Source organism: Sciurus vulgaris (assembly GCF_902686455.1).
Source record: "Sciurus vulgaris genome assembly, chromosome: X".
Taxonomy (NCBI): Eukaryota; Metazoa; Chordata; class Mammalia; order Rodentia; family Sciuridae; genus Sciurus; species Sciurus vulgaris.
The window spans coordinates 86,000,329-86,023,150 of NC_136471.1; the positions used below are offsets into that span (position 1 = coordinate 86,000,329).

General features: G+C 37.8%; 1 long non-coding RNA gene and 1 pseudogene across 2 annotated transcripts in view; both read right to left on the minus strand.

The window, feature by feature from the left end:
• The window catches only part of LOC306651493, a 543,249-nt gene that overhangs the window by 28,885 nt on the left and 491,542 nt on the right, over positions 1-22,822 (minus strand). The window lies entirely within an intron of this gene.
• Positions 7,822-8,822, minus strand: LOC306650639 (mitochondrial nicotinamide adenine dinucleotide transporter SLC25A51-like; annotated as a pseudogene). The gene has a single exon. The product of its transcript is annotated as a mitochondrial nicotinamide adenine dinucleotide transporter SLC25A51-like (transcript).

Sequence of the window (22,822 nt, forward strand, 5' to 3'; positions counted from 1 at the left end):
CTTTGCTGATTTGCTTCTTTGTTTTTCATCTCTTCCTCATGGAATATTTTGTTGAGAATATTCTGTAATGCTGGCTTTGTTTTTGTAAATTCTTTTAGCTTTTGTTTATCATGGAAGGATTTTATTTCATCGTCAAATTTGAAGGTAAGTTTTGCTGTGTATAAGATTCTTGGTTGGCATCCATTTTCTTTCAGGGCTTGAAAAATGTTGTTCCAGGCCCTTCTAGCTTTTAGGGTCTCGATTGAAAAATCTGGTGATATCTGTATTGGTTTCCCCCTGAATGTAATTTGGTTCTTTTCTCTCACAGCCTTTAATATTCTGTCTTTATTTTGTATGTTAGGCATTTTCATTATAATGTGCCTTGGTGTGGGTCTGTTGTAATTTTGTGTATTTGGAGTCCTATAAGCCTCTTGAACTTGATTTTCCATTTCATTCTTCAGATTTGGGAAATTTTCTGATATTATTTCATTGAATAGCTTGTTCATTCCTTTGGTTTCTTTCTCTAAGCCTTCCTCAATCCCAATAATTCTTAAATTTGGCCTTTTCATGATATCCCTTAATTCTTGTAGATTCTGTTCATGATTTCTTACCATCTTCTCTGTTTGTTCAACTTTGTTTTCAAGGTTAAATATATTGTCTTCAATGTCTGAGGTTCTGTCTTCCAGGTGTTCTATCCTACTGGATATGCTTTCTATGGAGTTCTTAATTTGGTTTATTGTTTCCTTCATGTCAAGGATTTCTGTTTGGTTTTTTTTCAATATCTCTAACTCTTTATTGAAATGATCTTGTGCTTCCTGTATTTGCTCTTTTATCTGTGGATTGGTGTGATCATTCAATGCCTGCATTGGCTCTTTCATCTCATCATTCAGTACGTGCATTTGCTCTTTCATCTCATCGTTTGCTTCCTGATCAGTTTAATTATGTACATTCTGAACTCCTTTTCTGTCATTTCTTCTGCCATGCTGTCATTGGGTTTTATTGATGTAACATCTAGATTTGTTTGCAGCATTTTCTTTCCTTGTTTTCTCATATTGTTCAGGTATCAGTGGACCGCTGAGATATTGCAGATTTCCTCTATTGACTTACAATGTCCCTGAAGATTTCTATATGTATCCCCTCTTAGCCTTCAGTAGGCTGAAGTCTTGGAGGAAGTTGATAATGCGGTGCTCCACAAGGAAGCTTCCTCTCTCGAGTGATGGCCTTCAGGTGGGGTATATTCCCTGCTAGTGGGCAGAGGTGCCTCCACTTGTTGACCAATGGTCATCCAAAGGGGAACTAGGCTGCAGGCTGAGGCAAGGCCTGTTTGGGCCTGTGTCTCTGGTTTTACCGTCCTTGTGGGGCAACCTCACCCAGCAGGGAAGATTCACCCAGTGGGGAGGTCTCGCTGGTCAGTTCCCTCCTAGAGGCTCCCCTCAATATACAGCTATCGCCTGGGCTGGGCTGCCTTCCTCTGCAAAGTTCCCAGGGGCCCGGCCCTACCTCCTCGGCCTGGGAGCCTCACCCTGTGCAGATGAATCTCCTTAGGCTGCCCTTCCTCAGAGAATCTGCCCGCAATCCTGGAACCTTCACTCCGCCCCTAAGAGTGTCTCTGTGCGGCTCTTCCACGAAGAAGCCTCCTAGATCCTGGGACCCTGCTCTCCACCTAATCACCTTGCTATGCGGCCCCTCCTCTGAGCAGCCACCTGGGTCCCCGTACAATCGCTCTGAGTCCCAGAGAACCGTCGCACGCCTCTTCCTTCAGACAGCTGCCCAGTATTCTGGTGCGGTCACTAGGAGTCCAAGCAACTCACTGCATGCCTCCTTCTCCCACCAACTGCCCGTAGCCCTGGGCAATCACTCCGAGTTGAAGTGACCCTCCCCGTTCCTCCTCCTCCTCCAGGTAACCCCCGGGGTGTTCAGGAGCGGTCGCTCTGAGTCGCTCTGAATCCACGTGACCCGCTGCATATGTCCTCTGGGCAGCAGCCCGGAGCTCTGGTGCGGCCACTTGAGACCAAGGGAGCCACCACGCTTCTCCTTAAGGCAGCCTCCCTGTGTTCAGGAGTGGTTGCTTTAAGTCCAAACAACTCACCAATCGCCTCCTCCTCTGAGCAGCCGCCTGGAGCTCTAATGCAGTCACTGCGAGTCCAAACAACCTGCCACACTCCTCCTCCTCCTCCTCCTCAGGGCAGGCCCCAGTGTTCAGAAGTGGTCGCTCTGAGTCCAAACAGCTCGCCACGCAGCTCCTCCTCTGGCAACCGCCTGTAGCTCTGGTGTAGTCACTCCGAATCCAAGTGGCCATGCTCCTCCTCCTCCTCCTCAGGGCAGGCCCCGGTGTTCTGAGTCCACACAGCTCTCCTTGCCGCTCCTCCCCTGGGCAGCTGCCGGAGCCCCAGTGGTTGCTCCGAGTCCCAGCGCTGTGGTGAGCGGCCTCCTTTACGATGCTCCCAGCTGTCCGAGTTCACTGCTCCAGCGGGGGGAGGGGTGTCTCACCGGCAGCTCTACTTCACTAAGTTCCCTGTGTTCCAGGACTACCGTCCCATCTGGGACACCTCCCCAACGGGAGAGACTCACCCGGCTGCTTTGAGTTGGTCCCAAGTTTCTCAATATCTCCTCTTTTGAATCCTGAGTCCTGGAGCAACATGAAATGCAGCCACCCTCTAGGCCACCATCTTGAAACCCTATAAATTCTTTTCAAAGTAGGGAGTGGTGTGACTCCAGATATTTTTCTTTCTCTGAAAATTGATTTCACAATTTCAAGATTTTTTTTCTATTTCTTGAGAGAATGCTATTGGAATTTTGATAGCATGCACATTGAATTTGTAGATCGCTTTGGGTAATACTGACATTTTAACAATATTAATATTTTTCATTCTTGAATTTGGGTTATTTTTCTATTATTTGTGTGTTTTTTCAGTTTCTTTCACAAATGTCTTAGAGCTTTCAGTGTTCAGATCACCTTGGTTGAATTTATTTCTTAAGTATTTTTCCATGATATTGTAAATGGGATCATTTTCTTAGTTAATTTTTGAGTAGTTCATCTTTAGTACTTAGACAACTGGCTTTTATGTATTGATTTTGTATCCTGCAACTTCTCTGAATAACAGTTTTTGGTGGAGTCCTGTAGAGTTTTCTATTTACAAGGTCCTGTAATCTGAAAACAGGACAATTGAATATTTTTCTTTCCAGTTTGGGTACTTTTTATATCTTTCTCCTGCATAATTGAATGCAAGTGGTAACAGTGGGCATCCTTGTCTTGATCTTGATCTTAAAGGAGAAGTTTTCAGCTTTTCATCACTGAATATGATGGCAGCTATGGGCATATCCTATATGGCCTTTATTAGATTGAGGTACATTCCTTAATTATCTGTTGACAATTTTTATCATGAAAAGATGTTGAGATTCTTCAAATGCTTTTTTCTCCTACTGTTGAGAAAATAATATGTTTTTTACCCTTCTTTCTCTTAATGTATTGTATCACCTGAGTTATTTTGTGTATGTATCATTGCATCACAAAGATAAATCCCAATTGATCATTTATGATCAATTTGTTGTTGAATTTGTCTTGCTAGTATTTTCTTGAGAATTTTTGCATCTGTGTTCATCAGTAACATTGACTTGTAATTTACTTTTCTTTTAAAAATTATCCTTATCTGTCATTGCTATGACAGTGATTCTGGCCTTGTAAAATGTGTTTGAAAGTATTTCCTCTTCTGAATTTTTTTGCAAAAGTTTCAGAAAGATTGGCATTAATTTCATTATTTCTTTAAAAGTTTGGTATAATTTGCTCATGAAACCATATGATCTTAGACTTTGTTGATGTTGTTGAGTTTTTGATTGTGTATTCATTGTTTCTCATTATTGATTTTGTTTAGATTTTCTCTTTCTTTATGATTCAGTTTTTGTAGATGATATGTCTCTAGGAATTTATCCATTTACTGAAATGTATCCAGTTTGTTAGTTTATGATTTTTCACAGTAGTTTTGTATGGTCTTCTATATTTCTGTTGTCTCCAATGAAATATTTCCTCTTTCATTTATAATATTATTTATTTGAATCCTCTCTTCTTTTTTCTTGATTATCTAGCTAAAGAGTTATAAATTTTGTTGATGTTTTCAGAAAACCAACTTTTACTTTTTAAAAAATTATTTATTTTTAAATTTTTTACAGACTGCATTTTGATTCATTGTAGGCAAGTGGGGTGCATCAATTCATTTCTACAGTTGTACATGATGTAGATTCATACCATTCGTGTAATCATACATGTACATAGGGTAATGATCTGTCTCATTCCATCATTTTTCATACCCCCCTAGATGCCCTTCAACAGATGAATGGATAAAGAAACTGTGGTATATATACACAATGGAAAATTATTCAGCCATAAAGAAGAAGAATATTATGGCATTTGCAAATAAATGGATGGAATTAGAGAAAATCATGCTAAGTGAAATGAGCCGATCCCAAAATACTAAAGGCTGAATGTTTTCCCCAATAAGTGGACAATTTTTACTTTTATTAAACTTTTCTATTATCTTTTTAGTCTTTTCTTTATTTCAGCTGTATTTTTGTTTGTTTCCTTCTCTGATATTTGGCTTAGCTTTCTTTTTCTAGTTCCTTGGGGTGCAAAGCTAGGCTACTTGTTTGAGACCAGTCTCCTTCTCCTCCCCTTCCTCCTCCTCCTCCCCCTCTTCCTCGTCCTTCTTTTGGCACTAGAGATTGAACCCAGGAGCACATTACCACTGAGCTATATCCCCAGTCCTCAGTCCTTTTTAACTTTTAAAAAAAATTTGAGACAGGATCTTTCTAAGTGGCTGACGGTCTTACAAAATTGCTGAGGCTGGCCTTGAATTTATAATCTTCCTGCCACACCCTCAGAAGTAGCTGGAATTACAGGTGTGAAACATAATACCCAGTTATCTTCTTTTTCAATGTAGGTATTTTACTGTAACCTTCCCTCTTAGAACTGTGTTTCCAGCATCCCATAAATTTTGTTATGTTGTATTTCCACTTTTGTTTACTTTGAGATACTTTTTATTAAACTTTTGATTTATTCTTTGACCTATTTGTTATTCAGAAATATGTTTTTTAATTTACACATATTTGTGAATTCTTCCAAAATTCCTTCAATTGCTGATTTCTAGTTTTATGCCACTGTGGACAGAAAGCATACTTGATATGATTTCAGTATTCTCACATTTGTTAAGATTTTTCTGACCCAACGTATATGTGCTTGAGAATAATATGTATTCTGCTGCTATTGGATGAAATGTTCTGTGTATATCTGTTGGATCCATGAATGACCTAACATTTCTATGTGCACATGTGAATAATAACAGTGTATCTCACCATCATATAAATTCACAAGACACTAACTTTTTAAAAAGTTAAAAACCATGTGTAGATGGCAGAGGGATCAATGGAGTGGAGGGAGGAGATTGGTTGGAGAAGGGGGAGGGGAGAGAATAAATTACTGGGAACTGAATCAGAACAAATTATATTCTATGCTTTATAATTATGTCCAAATGAATTCTATTGTCATGTACAACTAAAAAGAACCAATAAGAAAATAAATGGGTAAATTTAATGGCACATTAATTATAGCTTAACACTGTTTTTTTCTATATTTTTTATTGGTACATTACAGTTGTACATAATGTTGGGATTTGTTGTTACATATACATGCATGTGATATCACGATATGGTCATATTCCTCCCCAGCATGTCCCCACATTCTCCCATCCTCCCATAACCTCCCATCCCTTTCCTCTGTTATACTACTCTCCCTTTGCTTTTTATGCAATCACCCCCTATCCCTCTCCTTTCTTTTCTGTTTTCTCTCTAGATTCCATGTTTGCGAGAGAACATATGACACTTGACCTTCTGAGTCTGGCCTATTTCACTTAACAACAATGGTCTCTAGTTCCATCCATTTTTCTGTAAATGACATAATTTCATTTTTCTTTATGGCTGAAGAAAATTTCATTCACTCATTGAGGAACACCTAGGCTGGTTCTGTAGTTTGGTTATTGTGAGTTGTGCTACTATAAACACAGGTAGGCATGTACCGCTATAGTATGATGATTTTAATTATTTAGCATAAATAATGAGGAGGTATAGCTTGGTCATATGGTGGTTTCATGCCTAGTATTTTGAAGACCCTCCATAGTGATTTCCATAGTGGTTGTACTAATTTAAAATCCCACCAACAGTAAAAAGTGTTCCTTTTTCTTCACATATGCTCCAACATTTATTATTGTTTGTGCTCTTGACAGCTGCTATTCTGACTGGAGTAAGACAAAATATCAGTGTAGTTTTGATTTGTATGTTCCTAATTTCTAATGATGTTGAACATATTTTTTCATATAATTGTTGCCATTTATATTTCTTCTTCTGAGAAGTATCTATTTGGCCCATTTATTAATTAGGTTATCTTTTGGTGTTAAGTTTTCTGAGTTTTTTATATATTTATTCTCAATTTTTTCCTTTGCTCTGCAGAACCTTTTTAATTTTATGGTGTACCATTTATTAAACCTTTGCATTAATTTCTGAGCTTTAGAGATTCTATTGAGAAAGTTGTTGCCTGTGTCTATGTGTTAAGAGTGTTGACCCTACATTTCATTCTAGTAGTTTCAGGTCTAATTTCTAGATCTTTGATCCATTTTTAGTTGATTTTTGTTCAGGGCAAAAGGTAAGGATATATTCTAATTCTTGTACATATGGATAACCTTTTTCACAGCGCCATTTGAGAAAAAGGCTATCTTTTCTTCAATGTATCTTTTTTAAGGGACTTGAAATGCATCATTAGGTGGTTTATTTGGGATCTTTCTTATTTTCTTATATAGGTACTCATAGCTATAAAATTTGCTCTTAGAACTGTCTTTAATTTCCAGAGGTTCTGCTATTTTGTATCATTATTCTCATTTGAGTCTAAAAATTTTAAAACTTTTCTCCATGATTTCTTCTATAACCCCTTCATCATTCAAAAGTATGTGGTTCATCTAGAAAACCCAAAGGTTTGATGTTTTCCCTGATATGTGGAAGCAAACCAATGATATGGTTGGGACTAGAAGGTCAGTCTGTTAGAAAAAGGGGAAAAAAGGGAAAAGAGGAGGGATAAGAAAAGGAAAGACAGTGGAATGAAACTGACATAATTTTCCTATGTATATATATGAATGCACCATAATGAATTTCACTACTGTGTACATCCATATATATCATGCTTGAATAATTATATCAAAATGGACTCTACTATCATGTATAACTAAAAAGAGAAACACTAAAATTAATAAAAAATTTTAAAAAGATATTGTTCAATCTCCATGTGTTCATATAGTTTCTATTAGTTTGGTCATGTTGATTTCTAATTTCATTCTGTTATTATCTGATAAGATGCAAGGAATTATATCATTTTTCATATTTTCTAAGGGTTTTAGCCTAAAATATGGTATATTTTGGAGAAAGTTCCATGAGCTGCTGAGTAAAAATTGTATTTACCTGTTGTTAAATAAAATGTTCTATTCATGTCTATTAAATCCACTTGATTTATGTATATTTTTTCTACTGAAACTTTTTATTTTATTTATTTATTTATTTATTTATTTATTTATTTTGCAGTGCTGGGGATTGAACCCAGAGCCTTGTGCTTGCGAGGCCAGCACTCTACCAACTGAGCTATATCCCCAGCCCACTTTTTATTGTTTTATTTTTGTTGAGGCTTAAGGAAATTAATTTTGCCCATAATTCATTAGTGGCACCAACTTATATTGAGCCAATTAGTAATAAAGGCAACCTATATTCTTAGGTCTATTTAGTTGATGTATGGCACTTCACCAATGACTCTTCTCATATAACCTTTAACAAGAACTCGTAAGTAGCATTGATTATGCCCCAAGAGATGAGAGATCCATGGTAATTCAGATGGACACCTCTGAAAATATTTGTCAGTTTCCTGTTCCAGCCAGATTGTTTTGAAAACCTTGGGGAAAGACTGAAATTTCCCACCAATCTGAAATTGTATGTGAGTTTTTACAACATTAACTGGAAAAAACAAGAATCCCAAAATGGCACCCAATAGACCTCCACAGATAAAGTCATTGACAAAATGAGCACTGTGAGTCATTGCAGTAGGCAGGTGCTCCTTAATGGGACCTCAAAGACCAAAGAAAAGGACGTTGCTGAATCCATCGCGGAAAAGAATGGGCACCAAACTTCGATAATACTCTCCAAATTCCATGAAATTTCAATACCCTGAAAGCCTGATAAGTGTTTGTGAACTTGTCATGATGCTTGTGGTCTTGAAGCAATGTCTGAACTCTTTCCAATGGAGTGAAAATGGCTTCTGTTGTCCCTGCAAGTACTGCCGCCATGCCACAGGTTGCAAACTCTGGGGCACTGATGTGCTTTTGGAGAAGGCAAGACAAATTCTCATACAGACCAAACATAAGTGCCAGGGTGGTTGTTTTCTACATTAATGAAGGAAGAATCCCACTATACAAGTGTCTAAATCCATCCCTCCTCAACTGAAGCACCACATCGCAGGTTTTTATTCCTTAGAGCTGCTGTGAAAACAGGATCTTCTGAATGGGAAACATGATGGGTATGTTGTTGAAAGTTGCGCAGCAGTCACACAAGTAATGTTTCATCTCACTGACATTTGTGATGTGAAGGGAGATATCTTGTTTTGATGTAAGGGTTGGTGGCCTCTTTTCATGAGCTTCTGAATCCATCATGTTGCTTAATATCTTCCTTCTTCATGAAGGATTTTTTTTTTAACCTTTGACACCAGCTGAGCCTTGTGGTGTGAGGGATGATAGCTTTTTGGCAACTTTCCCAATTTCTTCCATTGTTACTGGTTTGTCAGATTCTTTCTTCTGGAGACAATTCTGATAACTGAATTTCCATGACTGAGGGCACCCTGTCCCACGCCCCAAGTCACTGCCCCCACAGGACCGTGAGCCCCTTGATTTATATTTCTCAGATCCCAAAAGACCTTTTTTTAATGGTATGGGCATTGAACCCAGAGGTACTTAAACACTGAGTCATATCCCCATCCCTTTTTATTTTATTTAGAAACATGGTCTTGCTGAGTTGCTAAGGCATCACTAAGTTGCTGAGGCTGGCTTTGAACTCAAAGTGCTCCTGCCTCAGCTGCCCAAGCTCCTGGGATTACAGGCATTCGCCACTAAGCTTGGCCTTCAAAGAGTTTTTACTGAGTTTATGTTTGGATGACCTATCTAATGATGAAAGAGGTGTGTTGAAATTACCCAGTATTTTTGTACTGGGGTCTATCTGTGGCTTTAATGCAGGTAATGCCTCTTTTATGTAATTAGTTGCACCCATGTTTGGGGCATGCATATTTATTACTTTTTGTATCTTCTTATTGGATTCTTCCCTTTACCAATATGAAGTGAGTTTCTTTATCTCTTCTAAATAATTTTAGTTTGAAATATGGTTTGGTAGTTACGACAGTAGTTACTCCTGCTTATCTTGGGGCTCTGCTCACATGGCATATCAATTTCCAGTCTTCATCTTTCACCCCATGTCTGTCTTTGCCTGTAAGTTGAGTATCTTGCAAACAAAATAAAATTGGGTCTTGTTTTTCAATGCACTTTCAAGCCTGTGTCTTTGAATTGGAGAGTTGAGACCATTTACATTCAATAATGTTTTAGAGAAATGTTTATTAGTTCCTGCTTTATTGATTTACTTGTAATATTTAATTTGTTCCTATTTCTCATTTACTTAGCTACTCTTCAAATTAGATTTTTTTCATTTGTGAACTCTGATTTTTTTTATTTCTTTTTCAAAGTTCACTTCAATATCTTTGGGATCAGTTGTTGGTGAATTATTAACTTTAGGAGATTTTGTGTACCTTGATTTGTTATATTACTCATATTCCTGGGTTGGGTTTGATGTATCTGTTTGGATGTATTTCTCTTGCACTTTTATGTGTGGGTTCTTTTAGGGCACGTTTGCTTCCCAAAGTATCCTAGAGTGATCTAAATTGAGACCTCTTTGTAGGTCTGATATCCACAGCCATTGTGTTACTTCCTTCTGTTTTTGTTGTAGCAGTGAATATCTGTAACTGGGACCTGAGGACCCACCCCTTGCCATTCCTACTTGAGGCCTCATTGTTGGTTTGTATTACAGAATTGCTGCAGTTTGAATGTCATTAATTTGTGTGTGGAACAAGGTGCACCATATTTTGGATGAGTTTATTTCAGTAGCAGTGTCTCTACCCTATAAACTTGCAGTATCCGTGTAGGTCCCCAGAACCTCACAGGATAGGGAGAAACAATAGAAACAACCTATGTAAGCAATATATAGCATTAAAACAAACAACTGGTTCCTACTATGAGATCTAAAACATTACCACAAAAAGACAGGAATAGTGTGGTCAGCAAATGACTTCAGTAAAAACAATAAGTAACTATGAACTAGATCTGATGTTAAAGCAAACAACAGATGTCAACTAAGCCATCCATAGCAGTAGTAATTCAGCAACATGGATGGTGTGGGCAGGAGTTATGTAAGATAATTAGTTTTAAAAGATAATAAAAATACAATAAGAGAAAGGAACATGTGATATGAAGGTAAAAGAGTTTACAACGTTCAAAAAGTAAACAGAGAATGCAGAAAAGATGTAACAGGTGATGGCATAAAGAAGGAGGAAAAAAATAGGAAAAACAGAGTAAAGGGCAAGAGAATGTAAGAACAAGAAAATTTGTCTGTTAGTACCATTAGAAAGGAGACAAAGAAAAACGAGAGAAGTAAACAAAGTCAAAACTAAGTCAAAATAAACAAACCATAAGCCCTTACCCTCAAAAGATATGGCAAGGAAAAATAGCTACATTTAAAAATGCTAAAAATGAGGGGCTGGGGATATAGCTCAGTTGGTAGTGTGCTTGCCTTGCAAGCACAGGGCCCTGGGTTCAAATCCCCAGCACTGCCCCCTCCCCCAAAAAAATAAATGCTAAAAATGAAAATAAATCAATAAATGTGTATATGTATATCCATGAACCAGTCAACATGGCAAAAAAAACAAAAAAAAGGAAAAATGTTCTTATTGCAAAATAAAGGAATCATCTTCCTTGAAGTGCTCAAAACAGCTGATGAGAATGGATGGATAATGCCTATGTACAATTGTCCTTCTTCCCATTTCTTCTTGGGCTATGTCCTGAAAGAGAGAGAGCAAGGCATAGGGGTTATTAAACTCTTCCTTTTTTGTGTTGCTCACTGAACTGCCAGGTGGAGTGGCTTAGGGCTGAAGCTGGTTGAAATAACCCTCAGCTGCCCTTCTTGCCTGTATAAGGCATGATGGAATGGGAAGTACTGGCAATTGGAATTTTGTCCGCACAGACCAGATCAGTGTTACTCCCAGTGCTATATACTTCTATCGGGGCAATTCAGGTGACTGGGACTTAGGTCTAATCATGCCTTAGGGGCTTTGAAGAGTGGTATCTGATCTGGAGAGATTAGATTCACACATCCCTAGGGTCAGACAGATGTTGATCTCAGCTGGGAGTGTAGATCACCAGAGCCTCCCAGGAATTCTACCCTTGGGGCAGGACAGACAATCCTCCACACACTCTGCTGTCCACAAACACAACCTCTCTAGGCTTAGTCCCTTAGTTAATTCACACCGGCCTGTTCAGATTCTTAACCCACTTCAGTTAGTCCCATGAGTCACCAGACTCAATAGAAACACAGAGTCGGACAAACCTTCATTTTCTGAATTGAATCCTCCTGGGGACTATCTTTTCTGTGCCCGTTTTACTCATGTTGTATTAGGTAAACAATAGACCACATGGTTATGCACTTGCTGGGACAGTATGACAATGTTTGCTATGATCTCCTGGATTCATGGCAATAAGCTGCAGTGTGGCCTCTTCAAGATGGCTGCCACCTCAGCTCTTCACTTTCCAGTTGGGAAATACAGAGCACTTTTCAAATACGAGATTGCAGGTCAACCTCTGGATCAGTTAAGTTCAGGGTGCATTTCTGATCTCAGGTTTTTCCATACCAAATCTGCTCATTGTGTTTCTCTCTGTGTATCATCCACCTACCTCTGTGATGGATCAGCACTGCTGCCACTGCTGCAGCTAACTTGGATCCAATGTATTCTTTCTTCTTTTTTCAATGCACCTAAGTTTCTGAGTCTCTAAGACACTTTGTCTGTCCAATATTGAATTTTAAGTGAAATTTTCTTTCACCCACTTCACTGTGAAATAGTATTACTGAAGCTTGAATTTTAAGCCACAGAGCAACTAGGAATGCAGTCTTCCTCTAATCCATCATCTTGAATCCTCTCTCCATGATATGTTTTAAATGATGGTGTTCCCTTTAGAATTCATGCTGGCACTGAAACTCTAATTCAACATTTTTGGGTAATTGAGATTTTTGGAAATGATCACATCACGAGGGCTCTACCCTCATGAAAAATTAATGCCCTTGCAAAAGAAGCTTCAGAGAGATTTGCATTTCTTGCTCTTTCATTATTCTGCCATGTAAGGACAGATTGTACAAATTGTTTGGAGGATGCAGTGATGAGGTGCCATCTTGGAGTGGTAACTGGAACCTCACCAAATATCAGATTTGTTGATGCCTTTATCTTGGACTTCCCAGCATTCAAAACTCTAAGAAATCAATTTCTGTTCTTGATAAGATTCACCATCTGTAGTATTTTCTTATTGCAGCATGAAGGGATGAATTAACCGAATAAAGCCATTATTTTACAAAAAGAACTAAGTGGTAACTCTCAATAAAGCTGTTAAAGAAGAAGTCTAGCTGGACATGGTGGTGCACAACTGTAATCCCAACAACTGGGGAGGCTGAGGCAGGAGGATCATGCGTTCAAAGCCAGTCTCAGCAACTTAGCAAGGCACTTAGCAACTCAGAGAGACCCTGCCTCTAAATAAAATATTTTAAAAAGGGCTAGGGATGTGGCTCAGTGGTTAAATGTCAAACACCCCTAGGTTCAATCCCCAGTACAAAAAAAGGTCCAGAATTAATTGCACCTGTTCCACATTAAAATGTAAATTCTGTCATTCCAGTATTCTCTTATCAGCTTTCTCTGGCTCACTTAGCAGTTCTGGGTTGAGCATGAGCCTTGGGAAGAAATTAGAGGAAAATACTGCAAAAGATTGTGATGTCCATTGATTGTTTAACCATGGTGTTATAAAAATGGCTAAAGATGGTTCCTCTATATTGGTGTTATGGTTTTATATCTTCAAAGTATATTGGGACCTGTAAGCTGTCCACCTATTGTTCTAAATTCAAATTTTTACATATCCAGTTTTTTGAAATACAATAAAATAAGCATAATTTAAAGCTTTTTAGAGTTTATTTTACACACACTGGAAAAGTGCACCTAATCTGCTAACTGGAGACTCCTCAGGTCCCTGCATGCCTCTAGAGTTCTTTGACTCAGAGATTTTCCATTGTGTTGCCATGTGACATGGCCTACACAGACAAGCCCTCTCTCTGGTCCTCTTCTCCCTTATGCTCCTGCCTATCTAGGTGGTAGCTCCTCATCATTGCCTCTGGATTATGTTGTGCTATGGAGAACTTCCTTAGCATGAAGTCAGTCAATGATCCATCTAAATTAAACCTGGTGTGTGCTACTGCCCCTTCTGTGTCATATGTTTTTCTTTGGTCTCCAAATCCCTTGAACCCATTACGCCATCCAGTTTGACATGATAGTAGAATTATCTTAGCAGCACACTTTGTGCCCAGATATTGACCATCCTATGTCACTGATGAAAAATCTCATCAATGACCTTAGAGAAACTAGAAAAAGAAGAGCAAATTAACCCCGAAGTAAGTAGAAGAAAGGAAAAAGTAAAGTTCATAATGGGTATCTGGCTCTTTGCAGTACCAAATCCGTGGATATTTGTCACCGCTTGCAGCAACAATTTGCACGGGTCTTATGGGTGGTGGAGTGGAAACTGAGCCACTTCTATCTCTGGGCTGCTTCCTTCCTTGCTTGTTTATAGAGGATAGAGGAAATGAGGTTTACTTGCTTTGAGAGGAGAGAGAGAGAGACTTTGCTTATCAGAGAGAAAGAAACTTTGCTTAAGAGAGAGACTTTGAGAGAAGGACAGGCTTTACTTAGAGCTTAGAGGAAGAGAGACTTGCTACACCTTAAAGTCTGCTGCTTCTTACTGGTGCGTCCTGCATCCTGTGAACTAAGGGTATGTCTACCTAAGGTGCTTTAGTGATGCGTCTCAGTTCTCCACTCCGTGATCTGCCTTCCGCCACTTTCTGCTAGCTCCTGTTGTGTTCTTCTTTCTACTAGCTACTGCTCTGCTGTCTTTTCTTTCTTCTTGCCCTATTCCTGCTAGCTGCTGTGTTCCTCTTTCTACTAGCTGCTGTGCTTGCTAGCTGCCGCTGCTTTTTCCTACTAGCTGCTGCTGTGTGTTTTTGCTGTCTCGCTCCGCCTACGCTTATATCACCTCCAGGAGGCGGAGAGAAGGGCCACACCTCTTACGCAAAGATTAGCAAGATGCTAGATGTCCGAGCAGGCACAATTAGGAGTGCTTGAGAACACATGCGCATACATTGTGTGCGTGGACGATAAATCACCTGAGTGTGCTTATGTCAATTAACCTCCTCGCTGCTGATGTGGTCAACATGGCACAGCCCCCAACAGGTATCAATGAAATAGAAAAAAGAAAAATAACAGAAAAAAAAAATCAATGAAACCCAAATCTGTTTCTTTGAGAATATCAATAACATTTATCAACCTCTAGCCAGAATGTCCAGGAAAATCAAAGATAGAAAACACATGCTACAAATAACAAATGATAAAGTTAACATCACTTATACAGACACTCTATATGTTAGAAGAACAATGAGGAAATACTAGGAAAAATTTAATGCAATAAATTTGGTAACTCACATGAAAATAATATTTTGAAAAAATCATAAATTTCTGAAATTTGCTCAAGAAAAAATAAGTCCCATGAATGGCTAGATATGTAAATCATTTTTTCTGGTACTTCTTTTTTATCTCAGAGATATGAAAAAAAGTGAAATGTCACATTGATTCTGGGGCTTAACAGATATATATTTTAGGCAAAACTTTTCATTGATTTGTTTTTATGAGATATAAGGCAAACTACAATCCCTCAACTCTCAGTTCCTCCTCTGATAATTGGAGACTGTTGTGCAGATTAAAAGGTTACAAAAGCAATGTACTTGGTCGGATGTAAAATTCAGTACAAACTGGAGCTGCTAGTGTGTTTTGTTGCTGTATAGCTGAGGGTGAAGTAAATTCTCAATTATCTCATTAGTAACATCAGAGTTCTAGTGGCAGGTGTCACATATTGAAAATATGCACTGAAATAATGGTTCATGTATAGAACTGACAATTATAATTACTTAGATTTCTAGAATACCTTTATGTTAAGAAGAAAAGTATTCCTTGAGGGATCCCTTCTCTTAGCTATGCAGCATGCCTTCAGGTAAGTTAAAAGAACTCAAGTCCTTATGGAGTTCTAGATGGGGAAATTGAGACTCCAGGAGATGAGAATGAAACTCTTTCTTTGATAGAAATCCTTCCACTCTACCAGCTCTGCACTAACTCACTATCTCCTCAAATCTTTCCTCTATCTATCCTCAGTCACTCTCAATGTAATTTGTCTGTTTATGCATTCTTGGTTAAAATTCACTGTAAATATTGTTTTGTTTCACCAAGTTCTGAAATGCTGAGCCCCTCTTCTTTTGTGATCTCCTGAATTTCTATCCCCCTTCTCCTCTTATTTTTCCTCTTGGAGCCTATCTTTTAGGTTCTTCCAGTAGTAGACTCACCCTGAATGCTATCTTCCCTCTTATGTTTCCATGGAAATAAGACAAGAAAAAATGTACTTGAATGGTAACATGGGGAGTATGCTTTATTTTAGTCCCACTGTCCATATTCTTTCAAGGTCTAATGGAGTACTAGTTGCTGGTACTGAGGTCTAGATTGGATTGAAATCAAATGGATTTTAGTCACATATATTTAACTAAGGCTAGTCAACTTTGCTTAAAGTTTTCCTCTGAAAAGAGTAACTACCTATTTCTTGATATTCACATTATTAATATGGATTACTCACATCCAAGCCCTAGCTATTGATTTCATCTGTTGCTACTACACAGAAGACATCTAAAAGCAGTCATTTATTTTGAAACTAATCAGGAAACTAGAAGATTGATCAATCATTTTATTGCCAGAGTGATTTAAGGCAGGTACTTGTGAACTCACCAGGGCTAAACCAGATTCAGTCCTGAATTTGGGGGCAATTAAGACAACATACAAGCTTTAAAAGGTAACTAGATGTTTAATAGTACAGACCTTTGAAATTAAATTAATTTTGATGTATAAAACTCATATAAAGCTTTTTATAATTTATTAAATAATTTAAGGGGATAAAGCATTCTACTAAAATGATTCTACTAGTGATGAGTTGTCCAGATAGCTGAAGTAAATCCAATTAAATGCCAAAGCTTTTAGAACATTTAACTGTTATTCATATGGAAGTATATCTGAATATGTATCACTTATTTCCCTGCCTTCTTAAGCAAAATACACTACACTCAAATTAGCCCATTCTTGATTTTCTGTGTTTCCAGCTCTCTGAATGGATATGGTTAAGCCACTTAATCTCCTTGGGTCTCAGTTTCTCAATTTATTAGATGAGGGATTAGGCTAGATGAGCTCTAGCTCTGTCATACTATTATTGCTTTCTAGAACACTATTGTATTTGAGGTAGGAAATATATCTTCTGGGGCAGAGAGACTATAGAAGAGGGAAAATTTGAAAATCCTCCATTTAATAAGGACTACATGCAGGCGAAGTAATTGAAAAGAGAATGCTAGCTACCTGTTTCTAGAGCCTGTAATCCTTACTTCCTTTCTGGGGATGGCCCTTGTGGAGATCTTTGAGCATATCTTCTCTGGTGACCTAAGTTAGTCAATGTTTTCAACCATTCTTCAGGCTCAAGTCAGGCTGTGTTCTCAGGGTCTCAGACTCCAGTTGTCTCTTCTCTTCAATACCAAATAGACAGCTGCTGAGGATGCCACCCATTATGGAAGCACCTTATAGAATGTGAGCCAGAGTGGCTGTGGGGATTTCTGACAATGATTCAAGTTTTCAACTCACTTTGGTAATTTTATGAAAGGTGGATCAATATCTGTTCTATCTGGTTTCTCCTGACATCTTGATATCTGTTGAATGTAAGGAATTATACTGGGGGCACTTTGCATGTTATAGTCTTGTCTCCTCTTACCAACCCAATGAAACAGACTTCATTCTCTTCATTTCCCAGATGTTGATATTGAATCTTGGAAAAAGAAAATGGTATGCCTAAGGTTATAATGAGGAAGTGACAAGGATGGTTTAGAAACCTTGAGTTTACACTTGAAGTGAAATCTTGAAGACTTAAAGTGAAATCCAAAAAGTATGGGATAGATGATTAGGTAAACTCTTATTCATGTCTGTTAAGTTAGAACAAACTTTGGTAGCCTGAGTTAATTGTAAAGTTTGGAGGTAAGTCCCAAGGAATAAATCCATTATTAATTTCATCTCAAGGAGCCTTTATTTTCTGGTGGCTGGGTCCCATGCAATGAATTGCTTTATTTGTCTTTCTACCAAACGTGAAAAATTTAGAGGCAGGTCATCTTCTCTTAGAATTATGTGGAGTAAAGGAGGCATTATTATCCCAGGTACCACTGACCCCACAGCCTGTTCTCTTTGAGAAATGGGGGGTTGGGTAGGACATGCAGGTGTCTTTGCAGATCTCTTCCAAACATGAATTTCTTTATAAAAGATGCAGATACACTCATACCCCCTTGTTCCATGAACCTCTATTATCTGTAGCTCTGTTATTCACTGCCTGTGATATCAGGAACTTTTAGTTAGGCTGATAAAAGATGTTTCTGTTGCAAAATTATACCCATGTGTGAAATACTTCTCAGTGATACCAGTCAGTTGACCTTTCCATATATCATTTGTCCTTTCTGTAAAATGGAGCTATAGATAAACACTCTAGAGGGATATAAAAGTGCTAAACTCTAAAGGACTCTACCTGAAAAATATTACTCACTGCAGGGTTGGCAATCCTTTTTATTTTTATTTTTTTTTGATAAATGGTCAAATAGCGAATGATTTTAGACTTTTGAGGGACATGTATTCTCTATTGTAGCTACTCATTCTGCTTTTGTAGCACAAAAACAACTATAGAAAATATGTAAATCAATAAGTGTGGCTATGTTCCAATAAAACCTTATTTATGAAAATAAGTAGCAGGCCTTCATTTGCTTTATTTCTTCATTACTGAATGACACTTATATGCCAGGTACCTGGAAATCACTAAAGATAGCAAGTAAACAAGATATGCTGGGATGAAGTCCCTTGACCTGGTTTATCTTCTATTACACTGTTGCAGCATGAGAGGCTCACCTAGGTGGTTTCTAAGGTTCCATCCATCTCTGCAGCTGTGGTTCGTGCAAAAATTCACAATGTGTACCTGTTTTTTTTTTATTTTCAGTTTTTTAATTGATAAAAATATATATAGTTATGAAACAACATATTTTGATATATGTACATGGTGGATTGACTAAATTAAGCTAATTAACATATCCATTGCCTCACAAACTTATTATTTTTGTGGTGAGAACATTTAAAACTACTCTCCTAGCAATTTTCAAGTATACAATGTTATTACAATCTATAATCATGATGTTTCACAGTAGATCACCTGACATTATTCCCCCTGTCTAATAGAAATTTTGTATCCTTTGGCTAACATCTTCCCAATCACCACTTCCTTTCCATCTAACCCTTCCAAAATCACTATCCTATTGTTCTAATGTATGAATTCTACTTTAAAAATTCCACAAATAAGTGAGATCATGCAGTATTTGTCTTTCTGTGCCTGCCTGGCTCATTTAACTTAATACAATGTCTACCAGGTGCATTCTTATTGTCACAAATAGCAAGATTTTTTTTCTTTTTTAAAGATGAAACATATTCTGTTGTGTGTGTATGTGTGTGTGTAATATGACATTTCTTTACCCATTTAGCCATTGATGAACATTTAGATTGATTTTTCTATCTTGGATATTGTGAATAATGCTGCAATTAAAATGGGAGTCCAGATTTTTCTTGCACATACTGATTTAATTTCTTTTGGATACACATACCCAAAAGGGAGATTGCCAAATCTTTTTAACTTTTGAAGAACTTCCCCATTCTTTTCCATAATGGCTCAACTAATTTACATTTCCATTAAGAGTGTACAAGATTTCCCTTTCTCCACATCCTTGCCAACACTTGTTATTGCTTGTCATTTTTATAAGAGTCATCTTAACCAGTATGAGGTGATATCTCACTGAGTTTTAATTGAATTTCCATGATGGCTAGAGATGTTGAGAATTTTTTCTCGTATCTGTTGGTCATTCATACCTTCTTTTGAGAAATGTTTTTTGGCCATTTGTTTTAAAAAATGGGTTGTTTTTCTTGCTATTGAGTTACTTCCTCATATATTTTATGTATTAAACCATTTCAGATATATGGTTTGCAACTATTTTCTCTCATTCTATAGGTTGCCTCTTTATTTTATTGATTGTTTCCTGTGAGGTACAGCTTTTTCAGCTTGATATAGTCTTATGTGTCTCTTATTTTTGCTTTTGATGCCTGTGCTTTTGGGTTCACATCTCCATTTTTTTTTTTCCAACGTCAAAGTTGTGATGTTTTTCCCCAGTTTTCTTCTGGTAGCTTTATAGTTTTAGGTTTTATGCTTAAGTAGTTAATAAATATTAAATTAATTTTGGCATACAGCATGAGATAATGCTCCAGTTTCATTCTTCTACATATGGATATCTAATTTACAGAGCACCATTTGTTGAAGAAATTTCTTTCTCCACTGTGTTATTGGCACATTTGTTGAAACTGGTTGACTGTGTGTTGATTTATTTATGGGCTTTCTGTTCTTTTCCATTTACTGCTTTGTGAGTCTGTCTTTCTCCCAGTACCATACTATTTTTATTATTAGAGTCACATAGTAGATTTTGACACTAGGCAATGTGATTCCTCCAGCTTTGCTGTTTTGCTCAAGATTGCTTTGGCTCTTTGGAGTATTATATGGTTTCATATGAATTTTAGAATTTTTTTTTTTCTATTTCTGTGAAAAAAATGTCATTGGACTTTTTATAGCAATTGTAATGAATCTGTAGATTGCTTTGGATAGTGCTATGATTGAGTATGGTTTGTCCCACCCAAAACTGATTTTGAGGTTTGACTGTCATTGTGGCTGTGATGAGAGGTGGGGCCTTTAAGAGGAGATTAGGTAATTAAAAAGGATTAATGTCTTTCTTCCAAGAGTGGGTTGTTACAAAGCAAGGCCACCCCTCATATTTTGTCTCCTCTGCACATGCCTACTTTCTCTTCTGCGTTTTCTGTCACATGTGATACAGTACAAAGCCCTCACCAGAAGATGAGCAGAGGCTGGCACCATGCTCTTGGATTTCCCAGTCTCTAGAACCATCAGCCAAAATGAATCTTCTTCTTTATAAATCACCCAGTTTCAAGAATTCTGTTATAGCAATAGAAAACAGACTAAGACAGGTGCTATGGACATGTTAAAAATATTAAATTTTCTAATACAAGAATATGGGACATTTTTTCCACGTATTTGTGTCTACTTTTTTTGTCATCAATATTATAGTTTTCAGTATACAAGTTATTCACCTCTTTGGTTCTATTTATTTCTAAATGTTTTAATGGTTTTATAAATATTATTCTTTTTAATTTTTTTCAGATAACATGCTTTTCATTTCTATTTTCTGTACCTCAGTTTCATCCTGTCAAATGATGAATGGGGTGGGTGAAGGGATCTCAAAGCTCTTGCTGGTTTTAGTTGTACTTAGATGACAAGGTTGACTCTTTTCATGGTATGCTCTTTTTTGGAATGCACTTGGAGTAAATTCCAAGGGGAAGGGCTATGGCTGGGTGGACAATTTGGAAAAGTAAGAGTCCTGATTTAATTTGCCTAATTTGGGAAGGCTTTTTGTAAGAAGATTATCAGGTACAGTGGTCCTCTCCCACAAACTCATTCCTTCACTATGCCCTACTATAGGCTGTGACACTGATATTGTGTCCAGAGGCATTTTGGGAAGCTTATTCCATTCTGTTATTACCAAAAGAATTCATGAGGCAGGCAGCCAGACTTGGACCATTTTATGAACAAACCCGTGTTATAAAAAGGGAGTATAGTATATTTAAGAGTATGACCTCTATATCCACATTTCTGCATTCAAATCTCAACTCTATTACTTAGCAGCTATGGAGAATGTAGGCAAAATCATTTAACCTTTCTGTGTCTCAGCTGCACCATCTTTAAAATGGAAGCAATAGTATATATCTCATAGAGGTGATGTGAGAACTAAAAGAATAAAGAACTTAGTGCACTGTTGAACACTTATGAATGTTGAAATGTTATTATCCTGAGTGGGATAGAAAGCCTACTTGGAGGAGGAAACAGAACTCATGGGTGAGGATGACAGTGTAGTACAGAGGTAAGAACCCTGCTTGTCCTAGGTGGCAGTAGGACTAAGGCTTCTTTTCTTGGCCTGCCACTGACTTGCTATGTGATCATTGTCAAGTCTGTGCCCCCTTTTGGTCCCATTTTCCCAAACTAGATCATCTTTATGTTCTCTTCTGACTTGAACATTTTCTGAATCATTGTATGTAGGCTATTCACATATATACAGGAAGGAAAAAAAGTAGATGCATCATCCTACTGCTCCCTTGGCTCTGTGACTTAGGCAAGTCAGATGTCTTTTCCAGATCACCAGTGCCTCTCTGTAAAATGACAGAATGAATTTCTGAGGTACCTTTCAATCTTTTCCTTTTTGGTCTGAAAAAATGTAAGGTGAGATTTACCTATGAAGAATAGAGGAGGAATAGACACCCCTCAGTCTGGTGAGCTGGTTACTAAGAAAAACCACCAAAATAGCAGAAGCAGTCAAGACATCTGTCAGCTTGATGGTTTAATGTGTCTGCCCTTTTTTCTTCGTCTCCTTCTTAGCAAAATTTGTTTTCAGACTGTATAGGGAAGAAAGGCAAAGGGCACTGACTGTATGGAGAGAGACTCCATAAGAGAACTCTAATTTCTGGTCCCAGCTATTCTGGGAGGTATTCTTGGGGGACATATTCACTTCTCTGGTCTGCTTCTCCAACTCCACTACCTCTTATTCCACTATCTTCTCTTTTCTTTCCTCCAAGCTTTTCCTGTTCCTGCACATACATCTTTTAGGGCATGTATAGAACTGGCTCAATTGTCATAGTTTGTTTACGTCTACAGGTATCTTCCAGTAGCCTGTGAGCTTGGATGACTAGCTGTGTATATCTGACTCATCTCAGGGTCCAGCATTTAGCTAGGGGATGTTTGCTTTAGCAGGTGATCTAATAGGTGAGTTCTTTCAAGCAGGCTTCCTGAGTAAATGGAGGAGCAATTGTGAGAGGGAAGCGTGGACTAAATCCCTACCTGCTGCTCCCTTGGGTTTGTGGTTTGGGCAAGACATGTTTTCTCTGAATTGCAAGTGCCTCCCTGTAAATTGAGAGGATCTACACATGGATTTCTGAGGTACCTTTTAGCCTTTTCTCTTTTAGTTTTTTTTTAATGCATTTTCTCCAATTGTCATAGTGTGATAATAGCTTTAAGATATGTCCCTCTCAAGTTTATTTTCAAAGAATCAAAGCTTTCCTTGGCCCACAGTTAATCTGTAATCTTGGATCCACATCCTAAACTAGTGGGGTCCAAATTATTGAGTTTTTGCTCTGTAAAGGTCTTCAAGATTTGGCACT